Genomic DNA, 16,425 nt, shown 5'->3' with positions numbered 1-16,425 from the left:
ATGCTTTTTAGATTTTGGCTTTTTGTACATGATTTGCATTTGGCTCTCACAGTTCTAGTTAGTAAAAATGCATATGTTTATTATGGTTCAAACTTTTGTTTGATTTTGCTTTGCTTTGCCTTCTCCCGGGATGTTTATACGTACTCATTATTTATAATACTCCAAGTACATATTATTTTTCTATTGGCTATTTTTATATGATACTATTGGGTGTTTGTACATGATAATTTTAAATGCCAATGCTTTTTAGATTTTGGCTTTTTGTACATGATTTGCATTTGGCTCTCACAGTTCTAGTTAGTAAAAATGCATATGTTTATTATGGTTCAATCTTTTGTTTGATTTTACTTTGCTTTGCCTTATCCTGGGATGTTTTTACATACTCATTATTTGATACTCCAAGTACATATTATTTTTCTATTGGCTATTTTTATATGATACTATTGGGTGTTTGTACATGATAATTTTAAATGCCAATGCTTTTTTAGATTTTGGGTATTTGTACATGATTAATTTAAGACCAGACCACTAAGGATGCCTTTTTCAAAGCTTGAAACAGCTCGTAAGCAGGTGAGTGACGGGTTAAATTGAATTCAATTATGATCATGATATGTAAGTATAATACAGCTAATCATCCACTTCTATCTATTAAATCAAGTGTCCAGATGATCATACAAGCTTTTGTTTGTTACCATTTTTTTAAAACTGTCATTTGAGAATAACTGTAGTACATTTGTTGGCTATTTTGATTATTCCTGTTCTCTATGTTACCATTTTCTCTGTGAAATGAGTGGATCCACTTGGAGTAGATCCACTTTTTCTTTTCTGTTTACATGCGTTTCAATGAGACACATTTGGCTCTCAAGAATTACAAAGACAGTTCTGGTAAGTAAAAATGCATATGTTTATTATGGTTAAAACTTTTGTTTGATTTTACTTTGCTTCACCAAGGTCTCCTGGGATGTTTTTACATACTCATTATTTGATACTCCAGGTATATTATTTTTCTATTGGCTATTTTTGTATGATACTATTGGGTGTTTGTACATGATAATTTTAAGTGCCAATGCTTTTAAGATTTTGGGTATTTGTACATGATTAATTTAAGACCAGACCACTAAGGATGTTATCGCCATTTAAGCCTTTTTCAAAGTTTGGAACAGATCGGATATTTAGCAGGTGAGTGACAGGTAAAATTGAATTCAATTCACCAATCACTTTCTTCCCACGACAATAATGCACAACTTGTTAAGCATTTGCCATATGCTCACAAATGCCATTTTTATCCTGCTTCTTACGGCAACAACAAACATGTATTGCTTTGTGCTAGGAAATGAAGCAAGAGAGACTTTTTCAGGGCTGTTCATTCAAGGGGGCCAGGGGGGGGGGGGGGGGAAGGGCAGTTGCCCCTGCCAGGAAAACCCAAAAAACTCAGAAAACTGACAAAAAAATCTAAGAAAACTAACTAAAGGGTGTGTGGTGTTTGCCCCCACAGACAAAAAATCCTAGGTCTGGCCCTGTTTTCCAAAAGCCATTTGCTCGCAGATACTGGTAGTTATGTTTTTATATTTTTTGAAAGCCTACTTCTCCGCTCACCTCAAAAAGATGTTTTTATAATTTAGTGTATTTTTATAAATTAACTTAGGTGAATTTGCTAGTCTTTTTATTCTTTTTAATCCTTTTATTGATCTTCTGTTTTTATTATATACAAATTGTAAGTTTTTTAATATAGAAAACTTGTAAAGCGCTTTTGAAAAGTAAAATATTTTTCAAGGCTACATGTACTTTTTACAGCAATGATAAGAAATAGGTCTGCAATGCATTCATGTGAGCGTCACATGTTATTTTACTTATTAGGCTAATATTGAATTATAAAAAAATTAAGAAATTTAATTTCTAGGTTAAAATATTTCCTAATAAATGACAGAAGTGGTGTTAAAGTAACTCCAAACTCTCAATTCCAAGTGCATGCAATTTTACTATTGGGTATTTTTATGTGCATCCTTTTTTTACTGCTTTGATGTTTTTACTTAATAACGATGAGATCTATATCCAATTGCCATGCATGTTTTCCTGGTGTCCTTGTAAACCACTTTTATCAATTGTGATGCACTCGCCAGTGACGTACTTCTCGCAATAATTAACTTTTATGCAATCGCCATGTGTTGACACAATTATGACATGTTCATTTAACTTTCTTCTCACAGTAATAAACAGCTTTAGAAGCAAATACCATGGCCTGGCTCCTGACATTCTTTTTTAAGCTCCTTTTCAAAGCCATATTATGGAAGCAACTTTTACATTACACCCAAACTATATTGACTTCTCAAGAGTACTTGTTAATCCACGCGGCATTCATACTCATACTGGAAGTCAAGGGCTTGCACAAAATGAAAGGATAGACCTTCCTCGTTCTTTTGTCAAGAGTACTTGTCGATTCAACACGATTTGCACAACAAGATCCACTTTACTTGAACTCAAGGGCTAGCACAAAATGAAAATAGAAACCTTCCTCGTTCTTAAAACATTCCATCAAACGGAATCGATTTGATTGAATCGATTTCGACTGATTTGCACAGTCATGACCTGCATCACCTGAAGTCAACTGATCGATTCGAGACGATTTATCTGCCTTGATCTCTACCCGTCATACCGGAATTCAACTTGGCAAAAATGAGGGTTAAAAATGTTAATTCGATTCGATTCCAATATGATTCGAACTGATCAATTCGATTCGATTTTGTGTGCATTGATCTCTACCCGTCATACCGGAATTCAACTTGGCAAAAATGAGGGTTAAAAAGGTTAATTCGATTCGAACTGATCGATTCAATTCGATTTTGTCTGCATTGATCTCTACCCGTCATACCGGAATTCAACTTGGCAAAAATGAGGGTCAAAAATGTTAATTCGATTCGAACCAATCGATTCGATTCTGTCTGCATTGATCTCTTCCCGTCATACCGGAATTCAACTTGGCAAAAATGAGGGTTAAAAATGAAACGCTGTTAATTCGATTCAAACCGATCAATTCGAGACGATTTGTCTGCCTTGATCTCTACCCGTCATACTGGAATTTAACTTGACAAAAAGGAGGGTTAAAAAGGTTGTTAATTCAATTCGAACTGATCGATTCAATTCGATTTTGTCTGCATTGATCTCTACCCGTCATACCGGAATTCAACTTGGCAAAAAGGAGGGTTAAAAAGGTTGTTAATTCGATTCGAACTGATCGATTCGAGACCATTTGTCTGCCTTGATCCTCTACCTGTCATAGCGGAATTCAACTTGACAAAAAGGAGGGTTAAAAATGTTAATTCGATCGAACCGATCGATTTGATTCTGTCTGCATTGATCTCTACCCGTCATACCGGAATTCAACTTGGCAAAAATGAGGATTAAAAATGAAACGCTGTTAATTCGATTCAAACCGATCAATTTGAGACGATTTGTCTGCCTTGATCTCTACCTGTCATACTGGAATTCAACTTGACAAAAAGGAGGGTTAAAAAGGTTGTTAATTCGATTCGAACTGATCGATTCGATTCGATTTTGTCTGCCTTGATCTCTACCTGTCATACCGGAATGCAACTTGGCAAAAATGAGGGTTAAAAATGTTAATTCGATTCAAACCGATCAATTCGATTCTGTCTGCATTGATCTCTACCCGTCATACCGGAATTCAACTTGGCAAAAATGAGGGTTAAAAATTAAACGCTGTTAATTCGATTCAAACCGATCAATTCGAGACGATTTGTCTGCCTTGATCTCTACCCGTCATACTGGGATTCAACTTGACAAAAAGGAGGGTTAAAAAGGTTGTTAATTCGATTCGAACTGATCGATTCACTTCGATTTTGTCTGCCTTGATCTCTACCCGTCATTCCGGAATTCAACTTGACAAAAAGGAGGGTTAAAAAGGTTGTTAATTTGATTGGAACTGATCGATTTGATTCGATTTTGTCTGCCTTGATCTCTACCCGTCATACCGGAATTCAACTTGGCAAAAATGAGGGTTAAAAATGTTAATTTGATTCGAACCGATCGATTCGATTCGATTTTGTCTGCATTGATCTCTTCCCGTCATACCGGAATTCAACTTGGCAAAAATGAGGGTTAAAAATGTTAATTTGATTCGAACCGATCGATTCGATTCGATTTTGTCTGCATTGATCTCTACCCGTCATACCGGAATTCAACTTGGCAAAAATGAGGGTTAAAAATTAAACGCTGTTAATTCAATTCAAACCGATCAATTCAAGACGATTTGTCTGCCTTGATCTCTACCCGTCATACTGGAATTCAACTTGGCAAAAAGTAGGGTTAAAAAGGTTTGTTAATTCGATTCGAACTGATAGATTCGAGACGATTTGTCTGCCTTGATCTTTACCCGGCATACCGGAAGTCAACTTGGCAAAAAGGAGAGTTAAAACGTTGTTAATTCGATTCGAACCGATTATATTGATTTGAGTCAAAATCATCAGAAAATTTCATATCTCCTCGCAACCATGTATCGTCTATATCCTCTATGTATTCAAACTGTCTGTTTTTTATATGACACTCTTCTCCTTGCTGTACTGTTCTTTGTTCTCTTAATATTTTTCAGGTTTTTTTGCCTGGATCACCTGGATGGCAATCTATATATCCATCTGACTGGTGCTATTTCTGGATATATAATTATGTGTAAAAGGTAAGGTATAGCTATACTAGAATATAATTTTCTGGAATAAAATTTGTGACTTTTGTGAGGCTCTGTGATTGTTATAAAGACAACATCTTGCCAAAAATAAAGAGCAATTTTTTATTTGAAGAAGTTAATTGGGAATTTGAGTGAAGAGAAGTTTAAAAAGGTATTTTGAGAGTTAATTATAATTAATGTAGTAAACAAACAAGTTAGTAATCTCGTTCCCACATCTCGCGGGTTAGACGAAGCCGGAAGGCGAGATCTGGCCAAGTAAGAAAATTCAATTTTTTTTATTAGCTCTTTCAAAGCATGGCTGTCACAGCGCTTAAATTTGAACGTGCGATGCGGCCCCAAGGGAATTCAATGTCTGTATTTTATGCAAATTATAGATCATGCACGCAATCATAATATATTCTTGTTGGGACGTTTCGTTGTTTATAGTCGGCCTCAAAAGACAAGAAGATTTCGTTTTAGTTCTTTGTAGCATTAATTATAAAGCTATTTCAAACGAAAAACGATATTTAAAAACAGAGAATCTGCCGTAAGAATATGGTAAAAACTTGTGTATAAGCCGCACTTTTTTGCCAACATTTTGGGCTCAAAATCGTGGGTGCGGCTTATCTACGGCTTATTTATTTACGTTTACGTGACCGGATCAAATTTGCATAAAATCTAGACATGTCTCAAACTTTGCATGTAACCGCCGAATGAACAATTTTTTTAAATCAAACAAATATTTTTACCCGACCTAAGGCCTTCATGATTGCCTTTTACTTAGTAAAATACTCTGCTAGATATTATTCCAGGAAAGACGAGAATGGTAAAGCATTCGTTATTCATATAGTTCAGGATTGGTTATTTATTTGATTGCCATTTTCTTAGAATTGTCTAGGGCATGCGCAATTGACTCGCCTGCCACATTCCTGACAGGCAATTACTTGGTACAAATCGGATTTGAGCAGATCTCGCCTTCGGCTTTGCCCGCGAGATCTGGGAACGAGATTACAGAATAAGATTAAATCTTATTGTGAATGGTACTTTACCTTAATTTAGCATTCTTATTTTTTCTTTCAGAACCTTGAGAGTTGGAGGTGCGGCTTACATGTACATGTATGTACAAGTGCAGCTTATACACATGTCTTTACGGTTATTCAATTTTTTAATGGAACACAAATTAATAATCTGTAATTTTACAATTTAGTGAGCAATCTCTTTTCTAAAAATCCGTAAAATTATATTCCATAATCCTTGAACTCTAACAGGGCCTCTTTTGTGTCTGTTTACAGCTTGAATCATCATTGTAAATTGCACCTTAAAAGAAGAGAAGACCCTGGAAATGAGGAGGGTTTGTTGTATCAAAATGGCAACAATGAAAAAGTAAGTACCGGTATACAATATAATAATTGTACCACATTGAACACTGGCTCTAATTTGCAGTATATTATGCTTTTTGAAGTGTCATTGCGGTGGTTTTGTTTCGGTTTTGATACATGCCCAGTTTGTTAACCTACTTTTCTTGAAAATAACACCAAATTGATTTAGTCACCCTTCTAATAGTTTTGTAAACACAAAATTATTATGTTTTTTTTTTTACAAATCCAGCTGGTAAATGTGCCCAGTAGTTAACGCTTCAAAGACTGCATGTTGTGTGTCCTCCTTGCCATAAGACTAAAGCTTGTGTTATTTTGTTTTATGAATTTTGAAACAGTAGCAATGAATGCAGTCTAATTTTAATCGCCTGAAACAGTCACCTTCAGCAAAGGCACTGGTTCCTAATTATCACAGAGCTACAATAAACTTAAAAGTATATCTTTGATTACTTTTCAGACAAGAGAAGAAGTGTAAATCTATCAAGCATGTTCCTATTCCTGTCCACAAAGAAGGAGTTGACAAACATTCTAGTACTGCCGAGATGCAGATTGCTTGGACAATGCTTTCGAGCTGTAATAGCAGAAAGGTAACCTGAAATTTTGGCAGTTTTCTGTTTCACATTTTTCTTTGAGGAGAAGGGTTAGAGGGCTTAATTTTTACAGTAATTAGGTAAAGGGATTAGTGAACACATGATGCATAATCTCAACAAGACTGCATTGATCAAAACCCTTTCTTCTTTTTAATTTCCTGGAATAAAATTTCTGACTTTGTGTGGCCCTGTTAGGGGATCTGTCAATAATACATAATCCTCTAAGTAAATTTTGGAAATAATTCATATCCCAATTAAAAATAATAACCCTAAAAGTGATGACTGATAATAATCTGTATTGTAATTATGTACATAATAATCCGTGGTCTTTTGTAATAAAGACAACATCTTGGTCAAAAGAGCATCTCTTTCTGAAGAATTTGGGAATTTGAGTGAATAAAAGCTTCAAAAGGTATTTGAGAGTTAATTAATGAAGTAAATGCACAGCATAAGATTAAATCTTATTGTGCATAGCAACCAACTACTTTAACTTAGCATTCTTAATTTTTTTTTCAGAATCAACCTCGAAAGTTGGGGGTGCAGCTTATATACACAGTACAAGTCCTTACGGTAATTTTGTAATGGAACACAAAATAAATAATCCATAATTTTTACATTTAGTGAGCAGTCTCTTCTCTGAATACCCCTAATATTCTATAATCCTGAAACCCTAACAGGGCCTCTTTTGTGTCTGTTTACAGCAGTAAGCTTGAATCATCAGTGTGAATTGCACTTCAAAAGAAGAGAAGACAACATGTCCCCGATACATTCTCTTGCGTGTGTACATGTTTGAATTTTTGCCCTGTCTACATATATCCCCACTACACCCCCTGCTTCATGTCCCTTCAGTGTGAAGAACACATGATTTTGTCGCTGCTACATGTCGCTGTAACATGTCCCTGCGTGTTGTCCACATGTGTGCATGCAGAGACCTTTTAAGACCTTAAATAAGCTTGTGTTATTTTGTTTTATTAATTTTGAAACAGTAGAAATGAATGAAGTTTATAAATCACCTGAAACAGTCACCGTCAGCAAAGACATGCATGGGCTGCTAATTATCACAGAGCTACAAAAAGCTTAAGTACATATTTGATTACTTTTCAGACTTGAGAAGAAGTGTAAATCCATCTGGCATGCATTGATCCTATTCTTGTCCCACAAAGGAGGAGAGCTACAGTGTAGTTGGCAAAACTTTTAGTACTGTCGAGATGCAGATTGCTAGGACATGCTTTTAAACTGTAAGGGCAGAAAGGTAACCTGAAATTTTGGCGGAGTTTTTAATTTTTGCAGTATTGGGTAAAGGGATTAGTGAACACATGATGAAATAAAACTGCATTGATCAAAACCGTTGAAACATCCAAAGTTGTTTACAAAGGAGATTGTTCTTGTGGCATTGATTACATTGGTGAGCCTGTGAGAAACTTAGCCCATCACATTCTTTCACCTGACGTGTTCTTTCCTCAGCACAGACATTCCACAAGCGTAGGTTTGTTGAGAGGCTAATGATCCAACAGTTCTGCCCTAGCTTGAACAGCTTCATATTGCAAACCCAAAAAAATACAGAAGCCTGAAATTTTAGACACAAAAAAATACCTGGCATAAAATTTCCAACCCAAAAAAATACAAGACTTAAATACCTCAGTACTGTTTTTTTCAATTAAGCAGATTTTTTTAATGCACAATGCTAGAAAAAGTTCAAATGAATATTTTTCTGACCCACTGATTGCAACGAAAACCTGAATGAATTAGTTCACTCGGAGACAAACCCAAAAAAATACACATTAAGAGCTAAAAAAATATGATAGGTCTCTTGGCCCAAAAAAAATACCGAGCACATATATTTTCAACCAAAAAAATTTTTCAGACCCTTCCGTCATGTATACTTCGAGTACTCCCCCTGGGGGCGCAGTGGCCTAATGGTTAGCATGCCGGACTCCGGACATTACAGGGTCTTGGGTAGGTGTACAAATGGGTACCGGCGAAATAATGCTGGGGGTACCCTGTGATGGACTAGCATCCCATCCAGGGAACCAGGATAAGCTCCAGCAGCATGTGCCACTGGTTCAAGGCTGCCCTTTATTTCCGGGTGGGGCTTATAAGCAGAATAATAAAGGTTTTCAATGGAGCCATAGCAGCATTGCATGAACTCAATGAAATAAATTTCTGTTAAATGGGAGAGGGGGGCTTATATTACAATGTTGATCATAATACATAATTTTTTATTATCTGGATGTGCATAGTTAAGCTTTTAAAAACTTGTAACCAAATCAAATTCATTTCAATATTTGGGCCGGAGCGATATTAAGAGAGGAGGCTTATATTTTCTGTCTAGACAAAGATGAGCTTTTTTCTACTCTGGTCAGATAATGAGATACTTGTGTCAGAAATCCTAGTGACTTCATTCAAGTAGCGTCAGTACATTTCAACAGTAATTGTTCAAGCTATGGATCTTTTGCTTGCAAATCTTCAGTATTTTTCAACTTTCTTTGCAGGTTTTTTTCCACAGTGTTTAAGTTTAACAAAGTCCTCAGAGGAAGGGCAATGCATAACTCACCAACACTCAATGCAGCAAAGTACAATTTAACATCCAAACTGTATGTTACAAATGACTAACAGTAAAGATCATGAAAGGACATTGATGTAGTCAGTTGGATATGCTGTGTTTAAAGTCCAGACAAGTTTTCTTTTCTACTAACAAACGGTATTGAGAAGATCAAGCAATCAACTTCTGATTTCTCCTTACATTGTTGGTCCGCTGTCCATCAGTCAAGTGATGAGAACAAAGACAATCATCAACTGGAGGATACTGTCTTGATAAACCACCAAATTCTCAGAACAAACATTAAAAGAAATGTATGGGAATTAGTAAGGAGAATTGAAATGAAACGAAAGCATAACTAAACAGCATCTTGATTAGGAACGATCTCAATTGCATTTACTTTCAACACACATTTACATAATACAATGATGAACAAAACAAAACTAGGTTCATCTATGACCGCTTCAGTTGGTTGCCATAATAGATTTGAATCTGGGATGACTTTATGTAATCATGCTTGAAAAGTTAATCTTGCTACCAGCTTCCAAATGACAACAGCTATATTAAAAATAACCAACATAAACAGTAATATAAACTATACACTGATAACAAAATATCATTATTAAATACTTTAAGGAAAGATGAGCAATAAAATTATGTAACATTTCAATGACCACATGCCATACACATTTACATTTGAAAATGTTACAAATGACAATGTGCAGGGTTTAACGTTCATTGAAACATTATGTAGTTAAATTGCTTTTTTAATCTTAATGTATTTATATTAATTCTTTAGTTGTTATAAAATCTTTAGTTGTTATAAATAAATACTTTAAGATAAAGATGAGCAACAGAATTGCATAAAATTTCGATGACCCCATGCCGGCATGCACATTTACATTTGATATTTTACAAATGACAATGTGCAGGGTGTTCATTGAAACCTTATGTAGTTCAATCGCTCCTCTTAACCTTTATGTATTTATTTTAAATCTTTAGCTGTTAAAAATAATTAACTTAATTAACAATAAATATAATTTAAAAATAGAAATAAAAACTTGGAACCTGCTATCAAGGTATTTTTCATGCGTGGTTACATGAAATCATCCCACTTTCAACTCTTACATGGCAACCAATTGAAGAGGTCACAGATTTAACTTGCTTTGCAATTTCTTTTTACATATGTGAAAGTGTGTTAAATTTAAAAGTAAGTGTAGTTGTTCTCGATTGAGGTATTTGTCACTGAGATCTGTACTAGGATGTTTACATAGCCAATAAATATAGTACAGTCAACTTTCGTTATAGCGGACACGCTCAGGGTACCGTTTATTGTCCATTATAGCGAGAGTCTGTAATAATGGGAGTCACTTCGAGTCAAACCTCTTTCGCCGGAAATCTGGATTTTGTCCGTAATAGCGAGTGTCCACAAGGTGAGAGTTGACTGTACCCATGCAGTAACCTTTATTTGAAAAGCTCAGAAACGATAACAGTCAAGTCAGTTATGAATCGAATGGAAATAAATGTAAGTTGTACCTAGCGCTGTCTGAATTGTATTCTAGAAAAAATGTTCTGCAGTCCCTGGTGATTAGTAGGATTGCAAAAAGAGTAACAAGTTACCATCTTGAAAGGATGGAGTTGGAGTGGAAAAGTTAAGGACTCGGGGGGGGGTGGGGGTAGACTTGCTTACAGGTCGAGCTCACAGGGTCTACTACCACCAAACCGGAAACGAGAAGCGAACGACTTTTAGAAAGTCTAAGGGCGGCTAATAATGAACATGAGTCACATACTTTTGCGTAAGGATCAATGACCACTCAATAGGCTAGTTTCGAATTACGCTCCACTGATCACAATTAACAAACAAATAAATAAAGTCGAGGTTGTGAAATGATTTCAATTTCTCTTTTGTTTTATTCTTCTGGACCTCAACTTCACTCCTTTTTCCTTCCCCTCCCCCTCCCCCTCACTGTGTTTTCAGCCTCGCTCCTACTATGCTGGCACGTTTCTTCCTATCCCCAATCCTCTCCTGAGTAGGATCCAAGATGGCGCCCAAACAAATGCATTAGATATGCTCGCTAGTTTGATCAGTTCCATTTCATTATTATTATTAAATATTTTTACTTAATTTCTGAATATTTAAAATTTAATTAAAAGACTACCTAAAATTCGGTTATGCCCCCCTCCCCCCCCCCCCCCCCGCTTATAACCCCTCTGGTTATAGGCCCATCTACCTGGAAACCAAAAAATACATCCGATTATAAGCCCCCCCCCCCAGGGGGGTACTCTGGCTTGTAAATGACAGGGATGATCGAAGGATTTTTTTGGGTTTGAAATTTTCGTTTCTGGGATTTTTTTGGGTTGGAAATTTTGGCAAGTATTTTTTGGGGTTACTTGGTTTAAATAGGGTATTTTTTTGGGTATTAAAAACGAAGTTAAGTGCCTTGGCGTATTTATGGTATGTTAAATAAACAAACACGAGCGTTTAATTTTTTATGATTTTCTTTTTGTTATATTATTGCCCCTTCTGGCAATTTAGGGGTAATTTGACAAGCGATTTTTTGGGGGTTATTTTTGGTTCAGGGATTTTTTTGGGTTATGTTGGAAGACTTGGGGATTTTTTTGGGTCCTAAAATTTGCCTCCATTCGATCATCCCCGTCATTTACAAGCCGGAGTTCCCCCCCCCCCCCCCCCCCGGTTATAAGCCCACCTCTGCTGGATGACAGTACTAAACAGGGCTAGATGTTGCTTTATTATGCGTTTTTAACTTAAAAGCATATTTCGATCAACACTCGCGTGGCTCGTTTCGAAACGATGTTTTTATTCGGCTCATAAGCCCTCCCGGATATAAGTCCCTCCGCTTATAAGCCCACTCAAAACCCCTTAGGAAGTTGTATAAGCCCAGGGCTTATAACCGGAATTTTACGGTATTTTGTTTGTCAGTGTTGGCTCAGTGAATCAGTGGCCCGCGGAGTACGGCAAGGGGCGAGAAGAGGAGTAAAGATATCAGTAAAAGGAAGAAAGTTATTAAGCTTATTTTTTTTCAGAAAACAATTAAAATTTTATCGTATTTTTAAAAAAATATGAAATTTTATGAACAATTATTGATGTATCTTTCGTACATCTACGGTCGGCATGGACGCCTCACGCTTCAGAGACGCTGTTCTCTTACTTGCGACATGGCAGGAAGTCACATACAAAAAAACTCTTAAAAACTCTACGGGACAGCGTCAAATACATAATTTCCCAATATACTGGTGCGGTCACGAGATAAGGAGCAGCGAAAAAAGTATTAGGACTCAACAGGGGTGGGCGAATGATACTTATTCCCTTCCTTCTTCTCAAAACCCTCCCTATAAGGGCTGTGAAATCATAGCATTTTATTATTTTGTCGTGCGACTTATCACTACTAATATTTCTCTAAGAAAAAAATATTTACGAAATTCTTTATTTTGATATCCGGTTCCATTACTGCATGGCTTCAATTTTTTTTACTTCTTTCTCTTAATCACAATTCAATAAAATTTGGCTCCGCCGGACTAAAAAAGAAGGTGAAATGTAGAGATGTAACTCTCGATTTACACAACTTCGTATTGCGACTCAAGTTCCTCCCGGAGGGCAAGGGGGCATCAGTATTCGCACTTCTGTATAGCTGGGGCTCTTGCTCTTCATCTCTCCCCCGAGGTGAAAGCGTGAGTGCGGGTCGGGAGCGCTTTTCACTCACGTCGCTGTAACGACTGGTGACAGTCGGTGGGGGTAAACACCGTTTGAGAGAGCCAGAAAGACTGAGAAGCACGGTGATGATGTTGGTTGCATTTGGTAACACTCGAATGGTCGCTATCACTTGCAGGCGTGGTTGTGAAGGTGTCAAAAAGACTGAAGCGGCGCTCTGCATCGGGTGAGGATTCTGTGAACTACGACGTACATTCTCTCCATCATAATTTTCTTGAAGCATAGTCAAAAGCAGGCAACTCGTTCTACTACTTTTTTTCCTTCACCGTCTTCTCTACTGCGTGTCCGTTCATATGCTATACTAACGTACAAATTTTTTTCCAGGTAATGCACTTCGAAAGAAGGTCGATCCTTCATCATCTTCTTGTCTTCCGCGCTGCTTGGGAGAGTTCTCTACAATCTCTTTCTTTTTTTTCTTTCTTTCGTCTACGTCCTTCACTCTTTTTTCCTTCTTCCTTTTGGCTCTTCCTATCAACATCTTCTTCCTTCCTCTCCTATGAAATAACAATTCTCATCATTTATTTACACATACTATCTCCCTTTATTCCTTCTCATACATTCCCACCTCAAACACAAACACATTCTACCCACACTCAACACTCTCCTTCTCCCACCTCAACACTACACATTCTACCCCACACTCAAGACACTACACATTCTACCCACACTCAGAGACACAACACATTCTCCACTAGACACTACCATTCAGCACTATCTACCTCCACTCAGAGACACTATCACATTTCCCCATACTCAGACACTACCATTCCCACATAATACACTCACATTCCCCCACACTCGACACTACACATTCCCCCACACTCAAGACACTCACATTCCCCCACACTCAGAAACCATTCTCTCCACACTGAGACACCTTCCACCTAACACATCCACTACCCATTCTCTCCACACTAGATTCCTCCTCAGCACCCACACTCAAGCTTCCATCACTCAAGACACTATTTCCACACTCACATACTCACCTCCCACACTCCCTGTATCTCCCACTCACACTTCTCATCTCTTTCCCAACTATAACTACTTGGCACAAAAACCTACACTATCCCCTCTTCCTCCTCAGATACTTACTCTCCACCCCTCCTGTTATATAAATTAAATACCGTCGCGAGCCCCCCACAGCACATGCTTTCCTCCCACACTCGCCGCCGCTGTCGCGCTCCCCCGGCACTAACGCTCGGCTCCGTTTCTCGTTACCGCGGTATTGTGTGCCATCTTTTATTTTTGCGTGAACTTACTCATAGCTTAATAATATTCCTCTTCATTGTTTTCTTAAGGTGCGACCATTTATTACTCTTCGCGGTTCATTCCTGAACCTCCGGGGGGGGGCCAACTCTGGGCCGCCCGGCTCTCTCCCCCGCGTCCTACCCCCTGGCCCGGGCCTCCGGCCCGCCGTCCCCTGGCGGTCCGCGTGCCGTCCCCTCTTCGTGCGGTCTGCGCCTTCGCTGACTCAGTCTCCGCTCCCCGGGCGTTCTCCGCCCACTGCCCTTCGGCCACTCCTTATCTCTGTCACTCCCCACTCTTTCCTCTCTCCCTTTCATTTTCTCCTCTCTCTTTCTTGCGAATTCAAGGTTCATTTTTTAGTGTATGTGAAAGCTTACTGTTTTTTATTTCGTGAACTCTTGCTTTCTGTTTCCTTTCATTTGGCTTTTCATTGTGATTTGAGTCGCTCGTGTATTTGAATTTATAATACTAGTTATGCAACGCCTCGGGTATACTATGGAATACCCCGATATTTCTCGGTGAGCCTTTAGGCGAGTGTGTATGCCAAGAAAATACAAGTGACAATGGGATATTCATAGTATACCACGAGAAAGTGTTGTGTAACTATTTTATACCATGCCATAGAAAATACGCTTACTAAATTTCGTCGAGAATACAGTCGCAGCGCACTATGGGAAGGTTGAGTTGAATACCGTCGAATATACAACGGCTTTCCTGTATTCTGATTGGCTGTATTTTCTATGGCATGGTATAAAAATGTTTTAACTTTTACTTAATGCATTGTTTTTGTCTATTATAATAAAAAGAAATTTACACGGTGGCTTGAAGATATGAATTTTATTTTCTCGTGGTAAAAGCAATAATTTACTCATTCGCTGCGCTAATTCGTAAAATATTGCTTTACTACTCGATAATAGAATTCGTATTTAATATAAAGAATACAGGAGAATACAGGGGGAGCAGGAGAATACATGAGAGTACAGGGGAATACATGAGAATACAGGGGAATACATGAAAATACAGGGGAATGCAGGAGAATACAGTGGAATACATTAGAATACAGGGAAATACATTAGAATACAGGGGAATACAGTGAGAATACAGGAGGAATATAGGGGAAATACAGAGGAATACATAAGAATACAGGGGGAATACAGGAGAATACAGGGGAATACAGGGGAATACAGAGCAATACATGAGAATACAGGGGATTACAGGAGAATATATATATCTTATTACCCATGCGCGAGGGCCGTACTGGGCGAATATTGGCCCGAGGTCTTGACGTACAAAAAAGACCGAGGGTTAATAATCGCCCAGTACGGTCCCGAGCAAGCTTGGTTAATAAGAGATTTATTACACGACTGGAAACTTTGTGTAGTGAGAATTGCTACCCGGTAGATGTCATGAAAAACAATGTGCGGCAAAACTTTTACGCGCGCTATTAAAATGAGTTATAATTATTTCTGTGTTTTTAAACACAAAAAGGTCATTTCATTTTCAAAGCAATAAAAAACTCCGAAAAAATCTTGCGAAAAAAATCTTGCAAAAATCTTGCGCTAAATCGCCCGAAAATTAGCGCGGGATCATCCGGGACAAAACCCGGTCCAATACTTGGAAAATATCGGCCCTCGCGGGACCGGGAATAAAGCAATCTGATTGGCTGATTTAGTTATTGGCCCTCGGACCACCTTAGTCGAGCTCTTAGTCGTGTAATAAACGAGAGTACAGGGGAATACAATATCTGTATACACTATAACTAGTAGTAATCAGCGATTAGGGAAATGCGTTCGAGTAAGGCTTGAAAGGAGGGGTAGTTTTTGGTGTTGACTGAGATTTCCCCTTTTTCTTGTACAATTTTTTGGTGATGGGACAAAAGAGGAAGGTGAAATGTTTGTAAGAATAATTTAACAACATTGATGGCGAATAAACTGTGAACAATAACTTTATTAATTCCAAGAATGAATGACAATTGCTTGTCTTTGAATGTGTGTTATGTGTAACACACAAGTATGAAAGTAACGACACAGTTCAAAGTTCAAACTTAAACTCAGCTGTGGCACTGTTCCTTTAAGGTTACAGACAACATTATTTTATATTTGAAACAGCAACATGTGAATTCCATAGAAAGCACTTTTTACTTGAAACAGCAATATATTGAAGCATAGTTAATATAGGAAAATGGTTAGGAAGCCCGGCAAACATCAAAGGAGCAAACAAAGAGGCCAAGATTTATGTTGGAAGGTCCACGACCCTGCACATCTTTT

General features: G+C 37.7%; 2 long non-coding RNA genes across 3 annotated transcripts; one reads left to right on the top strand and one right to left on the bottom strand.

The window, feature by feature from the left end:
* Nucleotides 1-314: 314 nt before the first annotated feature.
* Nucleotides 315-11,074, top strand: LOC144653095 (uncharacterized). The gene is made up of 9 exons (XR_013570666.1): nt 315-885; nt 1,078-1,179; nt 4,607-4,690; nt 5,759-5,794; nt 5,971-6,061; nt 6,512-6,643; nt 6,999-7,056; nt 7,749-7,896; nt 9,137-11,074. It is a non-coding gene; the product is annotated as an uncharacterized LOC144653095 (long non-coding RNA).
* LOC144653105 (uncharacterized) lies at nt 3,266-3,813 on the bottom strand. Of its 2 annotated transcripts, none has more exons than XR_013570675.1 (3): nt 3,688-3,813; nt 3,490-3,591; nt 3,266-3,381 (listed from the first exon to the last, which is right to left on the bottom strand). It is a non-coding gene; the product is annotated as an uncharacterized LOC144653105 (long non-coding RNA). The 2 variants fall into 2 exon arrangements; XR_013570674.1 differs by having other exon boundaries at nt 3,490-3,572; nt 3,668-3,780.
* Nucleotides 11,075-16,425: the final 5,351 nt, after the last annotated feature.

The sequence above is a fragment of the Oculina patagonica genome, chromosome 5, assembly GCF_052425735.1.
Source record: "Oculina patagonica isolate OP01 chromosome 5, crgOcupat, whole genome shotgun sequence".
NCBI classification, from domain to species: domain Eukaryota; kingdom Metazoa; phylum Cnidaria; class Anthozoa; order Scleractinia; family Oculinidae; genus Oculina; species Oculina patagonica.
This window is presented reverse-complemented; position numbering and strand designations above follow the sequence as displayed.